The sequence below is a fragment of the Rhinopithecus bieti genome, unplaced genomic scaffold, assembly GCF_001698545.2.
Source record: "Rhinopithecus bieti isolate Rb0 unplaced genomic scaffold, ASM169854v2 scaffold_12086, whole genome shotgun sequence".
NCBI classification, from domain to species: domain Eukaryota; kingdom Metazoa; phylum Chordata; class Mammalia; order Primates; family Cercopithecidae; genus Rhinopithecus; species Rhinopithecus bieti.
The window spans coordinates 3,392,791-3,404,108 of NW_016807466.1; the positions used below are offsets into that span (position 1 = coordinate 3,392,791).

At 40.5% G+C, this 11,318-nt stretch overlaps 1 protein-coding gene across 8 annotated transcripts in view; it reads right to left on the reverse strand.

Moving 5' to 3' along the window:
* The window catches only part of TTC7B (tetratricopeptide repeat domain 7B), a 258,957-nt gene that overhangs the window by 212,198 nt on the left and 35,441 nt on the right, over positions 1-11,318 (reverse strand). The window lies entirely within an intron of this gene.

Here is an 11,318-nt window from a genome sequence, read left to right on the forward strand (position 1 = left end):
CTTTCAATCTGGATGCTTTTTATTTCTATTGATTGCCTTATTGCACTGGCAAGAATCTCTAGTACTATGCTGAATAGAAGTGGCAACAGCAACTGCCAGCCATGGTGGTGCACACCTGCGATCCCAGCTACTTGGGAGGCTGAGGTGGGAGGATCACTTGAGCCCAGGAGTTCCAGACTGCAGTGAGCCATGACTGCACCACTGCACTCCAGCCTGGGCAACAGAAGGAGAACCTGTCTTCCAAAAAAAAAAAAAGAAGAAGAAGAAAGAAGAAGTGGTGAGAATAAATATCCCTATCTTATTCCTGATCTTAGGGAGAAAACATTCAGTCAGAAAGCATTAAGTTTGAGATTATAAGTTTGTCTTAGACACCTTTTACCAGGTTGAGGAAGGTGCCTTCTACACCAATTTTGCTGAGAGTTTCTATCAAGAATCAATGTTGGATTTGCTCAAATCCTTCCTCCATGTTCATTGAGATAATCATATAGCTTTTCACTGTTAGTTTTAAATGTGGTAAGTTACATCGACTGATCGTCAAATGTTAAACCAACCTTCCTTTCCCAGCAAAAACACCACTTGGCCAGATGAATTATCCTTTTTTATATTTTTGTATTTGATTTGTTAAAATTTGCCTTCAGTTTTGTTTTCTTTTTTTTTTTGGAGATGTAGTCTCACTCTGTCACCCAGGCTAGAGTGCAGCGGCGCGACCTCGGCTCACTGCAACCTTCACCTCCTGAGTTCAAGCGATTCTCCTGTCTCAGCCTCCCAAGTAGCTGGGACTATGGGTACATTCCACCACACCTGGCTAATTTTTTTTTTTTTAATTTTTAGTAGAGACAGGGTTTCACCATGTTGGCCAGTCTGGTGTCAAACTCCTGACCTCAGGTGATCTGTCCGACTCAGCCTCCCAAAGTGCTGGAATTACAGGTGTGAGCCACCGTGCCTGGCCTCAAATTTTGTCATTTATGTTTCTGAGGAATGTTTGCCTACAGTTTCCTTGAAATGCCTCTGTACCTGGTTTTGATATCAGGTAAATACTAACCTCACAAAATGACTTGAGAAATATTCCCTCTCCTTCGATTTTCTGAGAGTGTTTGTGTAGAAATCATATTATTTTGTACTTAAATGTTTGATAGAATTCACCAGTAAAGCCATCTGGACCTGGAGTTTTCTTTATGAGCAGCTTTTCGATTACAAATTCTATTTCTTTGATATAGGGTCATTCAGATTATCTCTTTCTTCTTGAGTGAGCTTTAGTAGTTTATAGCTTCCAAATAGTTTGTCCATTTCTTTTGAGTTGTCAAATTTATTGGTATAGAGCTGTCCATAATATTCCATAATCCTTTAGTACCTGTAGAATCTCTAGTAGACGGCACCTCTCTCATTCCTGATATTGGCAATTTCTATTTTTTCTTCCTGATATCAGAGGTTTACCAATTTTACTGAAATTCTCAATAAAGATTTCTTGATTTCATTGACTTTGGTTTCACTGGTTTTCTCTTTCCTTCTGTTTTCGATTTCATTTATTTCCACTTTGATCTTTATTATGCCCTTTCTTCTGAATACGTTGGCTTTATTTGCGCTTCCTATTCTAGTTTCTTGAGGTGGAAATTATTAATTTTGGACCTTTTTTCTTTCCTAATATAGGTATTTAGTGTCTGCAATTTCTCCGTAAGGACTGCTCTAGCAGCATCCTACAAATTTTGATGTTCAGTTCACAATATTTTCTAATTTAATTTTTGCTTTCTTCTTTAGAAGTATGTTATTTAGTTTCCAAATATTTGGGAGTTTTTCAAGATCTTTCTTTTACTGATTTGCAAGTTAATTCCATCATGATCTGTGCAGTAAAGGGCTGACTTAGAGCCTTGGGATGTTTACACCCTGTACATTCCAAAGGGAGGACTGGCCCTTACCAGTTCCTGGGAGAAAAACTCTAAGCCCTCGGAATATCCTACCTGACAAGTGTCTTTGTTTATTTGGGGCCTTAAGCCATACCAGACAGTTTATGCTAACAATGTCATTTAAGGCAGAGGACTACGGCCATGCTGTATCAGTCTGATCTCTGTAGGGGCTGGAGACTGACTAAGGTCAGTAACATGGGTGCTCCATGCTTATGTGACTGACCCCTAATAAAATCCCTGGGCACCAAGGTAGCTCAGGTGATCTTCCTTGATTGGCAATATTTCAAAAGTGCTGTCACACTTCATTGCAGGGAGAATTAAGCGCTGTCCATAGGACTCCACTGGGAGAAGAAAACCGGAAGCTTGAGCCTGGTCTCTCCTGAATTCTGCCCTATGTGCCTTTTTGCTTTTACTGATTTTAATCTATATCCATTTGCTGTAATAAACTGTAACCATGAGTATAACAGCTTTTCTAAGCTATGAGAGTCTTTCCAGTACATCAATGCCTGATGGTAGTCTTGAGGACCTCTGACACAGTCCAAAGAACACACTCGAAGTCTCCTAATTTTGTTAAAACTTGTTTCTGACCCTGCATATGGTCAATCTTGGTAAATGTTACATTTGAAAAGAACGTGACTCTGTTGTTGTTGGGTGGAATGTCATATAAATGTCGATTAGGTCAAGTTGGTATGTTGTGTTGTCCCAAGGCATCTATATCCTTACCAATCATCTGTCCACTTGCTTTGTCATTTATTGAAACATGGATATTGCAATCCCCAAGCATAACTGTGCATTTGCCTATTTCTCCTTGAAGTTCTATCAGTTTTTGTTTCATGTATTTTAGAGCTCTGTTATTAAGATCATAAACCTTTGGAACTGTTATATTATTTTGATGGACTGACATCTTTGCTCTAAAACCTGCTTTGATATTAATATAGATACTATAGCCTTCATTTGATTAGTGTTAGCATGGTAAATTTTTTCATCCCTTTACTTTTAATCTATTGTGTCTTGGTATTTCAAGTGTATTTCTTGTAGCCAACAGAGTTGAGTTTTGCTTATTTTCCAATCTGACAATCTCTACTTTTTAAATAGGGTATTTAAATCATTTATATTTAATGTAATTTTTTCAACAGATAGGTTTAAATCGACCACTTTGCTATTTGTTTTCATTTGTCCCATCTGTTCTATTTTCCTTTTCTCCTTTTATCTGTCATCTATTTGAGAATTTTTACATTTTATTTTATTTATTGGCTTTTCACTAAAATTGTTATTTTCCATGTCAGTGATAACTTCAGGGTTTAATTTGGCATAGTCTACTTTGTTTTGTTTTGTTTGGGACAGAGTCTCACTCTGTCGCCCAGGCTGGAGTACAGTGGCACGATCTTGGCTCACTGCAACCTCCACCTCCTGGGTTCAAGTGATTCTCGTGAGTCAGTCTCCCAGTAGCTGGGACTACGGGTGCGCAAAATCACACCCAGCTAATGTTTTTCCTTTTTTTAGTAGAGACGGGGTTTTACAATGTTGGCCAGTCTGGTCTCGAACTCCTGACCTCAAGTGATCCACCTGTGTCGGCCTCCCAAAGTGCTGGGATTACAGGCTTGAGCCACCATGCCCAGCCCCTATTTTAAATGATATTATACTACTTCACATATAGTATAAGACCTTTACAATTGCATACTTCCATTTCTCTCCCAGCCTTTATTATCTTATGTACATTTTATTTTTACACAGGTTAAAAACCTTACCCTATGTGGTTATTTTTGTTTAGTCAATTTATTTAAACATTTAGATCATAAGGAAAAATTATTGTATCTTCACCAAATCATAATTTCCAGCTGTCTTTGTTCTTTTGTGTAAATTCATATTTCCTCCTGGTATCAACATTTCTTGTGGGGTAGTTCTGCTCCCGCTGATTTCTTTCAGCTACTCTCTGCCTTGAAAATGCTTACTTTAGCTCTAATTTTAGAGAGACATTTCACGGAGTATGGAATTCAGGGTTAAGTTTGCTTTTTTCCCCTCCATTACTCTCAAAGGTGCTGCTCCACTGTATTCTCACTTGCATAGTTTCTGACAATAATTCTGCTATCACCCTTATGTTTGTTCATTTGTATATAATATGTCTTTTTTTCTGGCTGCTTTTAAGATTTTATCTTTATCACTGGTTATGATCAATTTAGATTATGAAGTGCTTGGGCTTTGTCAAGCTTCCTGGAACTGATGGTTTATAGTTTCCATAAAATTTGAAAACCATCCAGCTATTTTTTCTTCAGAAATGTTTATGTCACCCTCTTCCTTCCTTAGGGGACTTTACGTACATATTAGGCCATGTGAAGTTGTCCTACAGATCACTTATGGTGTTTCCACTTAAAAAATAATAATTTTGTGTGTGTGTGTGTGTGTGTGTGTGTGTGTGTGTGTGTGTGAGATGGAGTTTCACTCTTGTTGCCCAGGCTGGAGTACAATGGGTTCAAGCGATTCTCCTGCTTCAACCTCCCAAGTAGCTGGGATTACAGGCATGCACCACCACACCTGGCTAATTTTGTATTTTTAGTGGAGACGGGGTTTCTCCATGTTAGTCAGGCTGGTCTCGAACTCCTGACCTCAGGCAATCCACCTGCCTCGGCCTCCCAAAGTACTGGAATTACAGGAGTGAGCCACTGTGCCCGGCCAATAATAATAATTTTTCTTTCTTTCATTTTGGATAATTTCTATTGCTATGTCTTCAAGTTCACTAATCTTTTCCTTTGTAATGTCTAATCTGCCATTAATCACATCCAGTGTACTTTTCATATCAGACATGGTAGTTTTCATCTCTAGAAATTTGATGTAGGTCTATTTTTATCATCCACGTCTCTACTGAACTTTCTGAAATAAGGAATACAGTTCTAATAACTTTCAGTGGCCCTCCAGCCTAGGTACTCAATGTTCATTCTCTTTCCAGTTAGCACCAATGTTATTTATGCAACTGAAAATAATCAATAAGTAGCCTCTCTCTAGTGTGAACTTTTATAACCTCTTGACATTTTCATTGGATGAGAATATCAATAAAAGGAACAAATTCACCATTTGCCAGAATAGTTCCAAAGCTACTCAAAAGCAAATCGCAAATTTGGAAGCATTACCTTCCCAAATATGCTTTAAGTGCTCACTTGTGCAAAATTAAAACCACCAAAAGCAACAAAAAGAGATAGATTGTTTCATAGTCTGCCTTCTGCTTATGTGAAAAGCAAGAATATAGTGCAACTTGATATCAGGGATTCAATATTTTAAAAACTAATTCCCCAGAGTATGTCAAAGGGTCAGGAAAAATTGAGTGTACTTTTAGGCATTTTGTACTGCTTCAGGCTGGACTCTGACCACTAATGCTCATGAAAATGACCAAGGCGCTCAGAGACTTGCCAAGCCCAGTGAATCAAAGAAAGGCCAAATCCAGTTCAACAAGATTTTACTATCACCTATATTTTATTGTGTTCTAAAATACTTGGAAACCAATCATCTAGGGCAGCAATCCACAGTCACGTATGGTCAGTAAGAAGACTCAAACCAGCTACACAACTTAATCCTCCACAGTGAGGAGAAACTAGTGTTTCCTGTGGGGTCATGTTCTAATTAGGCAGGTATGTGGACACCCAAAGTCTGAGCTGACAAATTGATTCCTAGCAACAAGTCTATTTTTGGGCAGGAGGCCCTTTGAGGTATTAAATTAATTAAGTATTGTTCCTTTCCCTCTCCCAAATGCTATGGTATTTATTCCGTGTGCCACTGGACACATCTCAGAGCAATGGCATAGTCTTGATTTATCACAGTGAGTTTGTGCCTACGCAGCTCAGTTCCAGAAAATTTAGTTCTCTGTCAGAAGCTATTTACAGGCCCTCTGGACTGGTCTATAAATTTTCGAGAGTCCAGGATCATATCAACACTGTCTGAGAAGCAGAGTCCTGAGGTCATGGACAAAATTGGTCCCCATTAAAATGTCAGATGATGTGCTGTCAATTTGGGAAGCTATCATCAATAATGTTTTTAGTTATTTTCCTTTTTTCCAGAGACATGCATGACAAAAGTAAGTGAAAAGCAGACTTGAAAAACAGTGGTACGACAGCAATGCTTAGTAAACATCTCAATAAGAGCTACATTTCCAAAGTGAAAGCTACGTACAAAAAGGGTGGAAATTCAGTGCTTTCTCATCAACCATGACCAGCTCTAAAGCATGAGTGCTAAAAGTGGCTGGCTGAGTTGCGTGATTTAAAGAATAACGAATTGCCACACAACCCAAAATTTATCTCCCTGCCACACAAGAGCGTTCCCACAGATAAACTCACTTCTGAAATGCCCTTTCTAAGAAGAGTAACACATTTTACTTTATTTTTAAGAGATAGGGTTTTACTCTGTCTACCAGGCTGGAGTACAGTGGCATAATCACAGCTCACTGCAGCCTTGAACTCCTGGGCTCAAAGCAATCCTCCTGCCTCAGCCTCCTGAGTAGCTAGGACTACAGGTGTGTACCACCACATCTTGCTAATTTCTTTTTATTTATTTATTCATTTATTTATTATTTTTTGTAGAGACAGTGTCTCACTATGTTGTCCAAGCTGGTCTCAAACTCCTGGCCTCAAGAGATCCTCCTGCCTTGGCCTCCCAAAGTGTTGGGATTATAGACATGAGCCACTGGCCCCAGCCTAGGTAACACATTTTAAATAAATTAACGATGATAAAATTATAATTACACTTGCTTTCAAACCCCTTCCATGTGCCTGTTTGGTCCTGTTCAATAGGTACTATTCTCCTCTCTATCTTGTGGGAAAAGAATGAGAGTCTCAGAAAAGTTAAGTGATTTGCCCAAGGTCTATGCAGGAGTCAGAAGTGGAAGCCCCTTATAAGGGAGGTGGGGCCAATGCATCCTGCTCTGGGTAATGTCCTCAAGGGGCAACAAGAACTTCTGAGTGCAGAGGGTGGAGTGTGGAAAGCAAAGGTGCTAGACAGAGGCCAGTAGACCAATGGGACATCACACTGAGAGGCGTACTGGGCAGCTAGCTGAGAAGCAGGCTGAGGACCCTCTATACTTTTAAGAGCTCAAACATGCCCAGCCTCTGAACTGTTCTATTTAGGTGTAACTAACAGAATATAGTATAACAAACCAGACTCTCCACTCCTTGCTTCCTTCCACATCAAGATTAAGGGCCTGGTGCAGAGGCTTATGCCTGTAATCTTAGCACTTTGGGAGGCCAAGGTGGGAGCACTGCTTGAGCTCAGGAGTTCGAGACCAGCCTGCATAACATATTGAGACCCCATCTCTACAAAAAATTTAATTTAAAAAAAGAAAGATTCAGGCTCAATACCTCTGACAGGGAGCTATTTTCTCTCCCCAAGGCCTTTAGATTCTCTGGAAGTTTGGCTGAGGACGTGGAGAGAGCTACACATCTCATTGTCTGAAAATCCAGTGATTACTGAGGGGTTAGCACCCCAAATTCTTTCATGTCTGTCTAAATTGGAGATCCCTCAGCTAGGAGCCTTGTCCGGGCATGTAAGACTTCAGTTTCAATAATAATAAAGGTTGATTTATCAAAGCCCTACTCAGCACCCAGCACTAGGCCTGGGATATGACAGACACTATTTCTAATTCCCACAGCCACCCTGAGAGGAAGGTGTTAACACCACCTTACAGATAAGACTGAATTAAGGGCTCCAAAGTTAGTAAATGATAAAGCCAGGTTCCGACCCCTGGTCTATCTGACTACAAAGTGCTGCTCACAATCTCCTGTCTCACTGAGCTGTTGACAGCAGCCTATTTCGTGTTCAATAACAGCAATGACAATAAAAATGAGTTTCAAATTGAAAAGGCAAGAAATCAAAGTCTAGAACTTTAGGGTACTGATTTTCTTTCCTACCAAGAGCTGCATCACCCTAGGCAATTCCCCGGATCGCTGGGCCTCCTGTTCCTTATCTGTGTCATGAAGGGTTGAACTATAGAGTTACTGCCTTGAGCTGTACAACTCTAAGAGACTCACAGCCAAAACAAATATTTTGATTTTTTTGAACTGCATTGAAATGGACAGGAAATTAATTCCTTGTAAAGTTATGTAATGCAAGAAAAGACTACAAAATATAATGACATGAACTATGTACTACAACTCTAGGCACTGCTTCCTCATTAATCTTAACCACTTCTCTGGAAGCCAGGACTGGGACAGGTACACCCTGATGCTTTGCCATAACATGACCCACAGGGGTGTTTATAACTGAAAGTACCAGAAAGCCTTTATTATAGCAGCAAGTTTCTGATAACCCAGCCCCGTGGTATAGCCTTCAAAGGAGACAAGACAATGTCCAAGGGTCTCAATTTCCAAGGCTGAAAAGAAACTCAGGAAAAGAGATTCAAGAGACACAAAGCAAAGCCTTGGCAAGGGCAGCCCCGATGGCTGGTCTTGTGTTCTTGCCTCTAGAAAGGCTGGGCTCCCACAGGTGTCAGAAAGCCTTAGCTCAATAGGAGGACAAGGCCCTGTGTGGGGGTGTAGAGGAGAGAAGATACCAATGAAAACCATCAAATGCTGGGGGGAAGCAGAGGGACAGGGACGCTGGCCTGGATCCCCTGTGAGGTCCCTGTCAATCCAGAGCATCTATGATTTTTGGAGGTCTCTTGGCTGGGAGTCACAGTTGGTCCCTTCTGGGTGCTTTCCTGAATTGCTGTTTTCCTGCCAGAGACAGCATATCCTTCTTAGGAGGTGTGCACACAGGTACACACACACACACACACCTCCCTTATAAATGAAGAGGAAGCCAGCCTTGGATTAGACATTCCCTTGAGAGAGCAGATGGTCTTTCAATGTCCCTTCCGGCTCCACAATTCTGTGAGCAAATGAGATGCTAGCTCAACCTGAAATGCTCACTAAATGAGAGTTTGCAACTTGAATTTATGCTCTTTCAGCAATAATAGTAATAAAGATAACATGTATTGGGTGCTAGTTACGTGCCAGATACTGTTCTCAGAGTCTGCAATAATTCATCTATAAACGCTATGAGGGAATCCTATGTGAGAACCCTACGAGGGCGGATTTACTATCATCTCCACATTGGAGATAAGGAAACTAGGGCTCTAATCTGTCAAGTAACTCACCCAAGAGTATACAACTGGTAAGTGGCAGAGCTAGGATTCCAACCCAGACAGCCTAACTCCTGAGTTCTCATGCTCAGCCTCTACCTCCCACTCTCATCTCCTTCATGTATGTCTTCATATGTAAAGCAGTACAGGGGAGTGACCATGTGGGATCTGAAGCCAGACTCCTTGCTTTCTAATCCACAGCTGACTTTACATGCAAAAATGCTACATGCTTAGAACAGTGCCTGGCACATAGCAGATACTCAGAAAACAGGAATTTCTGATTATTATTATTTATTACCTCACTATTAGATTTAGGTAACAGTAGGCTGGAAAGTCTCCAAGTAGAGGAATTTTATTTGTTTATTATATTACTTTTGTATATATTAAATAATAGCTTGATTGAGATATTATTCACACACCATAAAATTCACCCATTAAAAGTGTACACCTCTATGGTTTTAGTATATTCACATAGTCGCCTCCAGCTAATTCCAGAACATTTTCATCACCCCCTGAAAAGCCCCATCTCTATCAGCAGTTCCTCCCTATTCCACCCTTCTCTCAGCCCCTGGGAACCGCTAATCTGCTTTCTGTCTCTATATATTTGTCGTTTCTGGATGGTTCATATAAATGGAATCATACAGTATGTGATCTTTTGTATGTGGCTTCTTTGACTTAGTATAATGTTTTCAAGATTCACAGCTATTATAACATATCAGAACTTCATTCTTTTTTTTTCAACTGAGGTGAAATTCACATAACATAAAATTAATCATTTTAAAATGATTACTTCAGTAGCATTTAGCACATTCACAATATTACACAGCCATGACCTCTATCTAACTCAAAAACTTCATTCCTTTTCGTTGTCAAATAATATTCCATTGTATGGATAGACCACTTTTTATTTATTTATCAGTTGATGAACAATTGGGTTGTCTCCACTTGGGGGATGTTTGAAAATGCTGCTATGAGCATGCAGGCACTGGCTCTTGCGCAGGCACACATTTCCAGTTCTCTTAGATATATACCTAGGGATGGAATTAGACATACACCTAGGGTGGACCACGTGGTAACCTGTCTTGTTATATTATTTTCATCTTCCTTCTAAAATCACCTCTGCTATTTAACTGCTGAACTGCTGGGTCAAATATTAAGAGTGAAAATGCAGAGCTGGGCACAGTGGCTCATACCTGCAGTCCTAGTGCTTTGGGAGGCCAAGGCCGAAGGATTACTTGGGGCCAGGAGTTTGAGACCAGCCTGTGTAACATAGTGAGAACCCCTCTTTAAAAAAAAATAATATATATTTTTTTTAATTAGCTGTGCATGGTAGTGCACACTTGTAGTCCCAGCTACTCAAGAGGCTGAGAGGAGAGCACCACTTGAGCCCAGGAGTTCAAGATTACAGTGAGCCATGATCATGCCACTGCACTCCAGCCTGGGCAAAAGAGCAAGACCCTATCACTTAAAAAAAAAAGAGAAAAAAGAAAATGTCTGGGCTTCTGACAGACCTGGATTCAAACCTTTGCTTCTCCATTGACCACTTCGGTGATTTGCAGCAAGCTACTTAACATCACAGAGCCTCTGTTCCTCATCAAGCAAATGAACAAAACAGCACTTGTTTCAACTGACTATTAGAAGGCTTGCCCCAGTGCCTGGCATACAGTACATACTCGATAAGTACTCTAATCAATATGATATTCTATGTGAATATACTAAAACCACAGAGGTGTACACTTTTAATGGGTGAATTTTATGGTGTGTGAATAATATCTCAGTCAAGCTGTTATTTAATATATAATCATATATCATATTGATCATTTATACACCAATAAAGGGACAACCTTTCCTGGGACAATGATAATCCTCCTCAATTTTTGTTGAGGGGTAGCTGAAAAATGCAGGAAAGCATCAAGAAGACAATCACAACTATTCATATTCCCACTGTTCAAAATCAAACACAGTGCACATTTTGGCACAGACCCACAACCTTACGAACACGTGATGCTTTGTAATTTTGGTCTCGGTTCTAGTTTTCTTCCTAAGAAGACGGGACTCATCACACCAGTGATGAGTAAGTGTAGCCTCTGAGGTCCCCAACTATAACAAGGAGGGAGAGCAGCCAGTGAACAGGAGTCCTGCGCTTGCTCCATTCCGCAAATTCTCGCTAGGCACCAAGTGCAGGCAGGATTTTGGGCTAGCGGTGGGCTTCACAGAACAGGACTCTGCCCTTAAGAAATTTCTTTGTCCGGCCGGGCGCGGTGGCTCAAGCCTGTAATCCCAGCACTTTGGGAGGCCGAGACGGGCGGATCACGAGG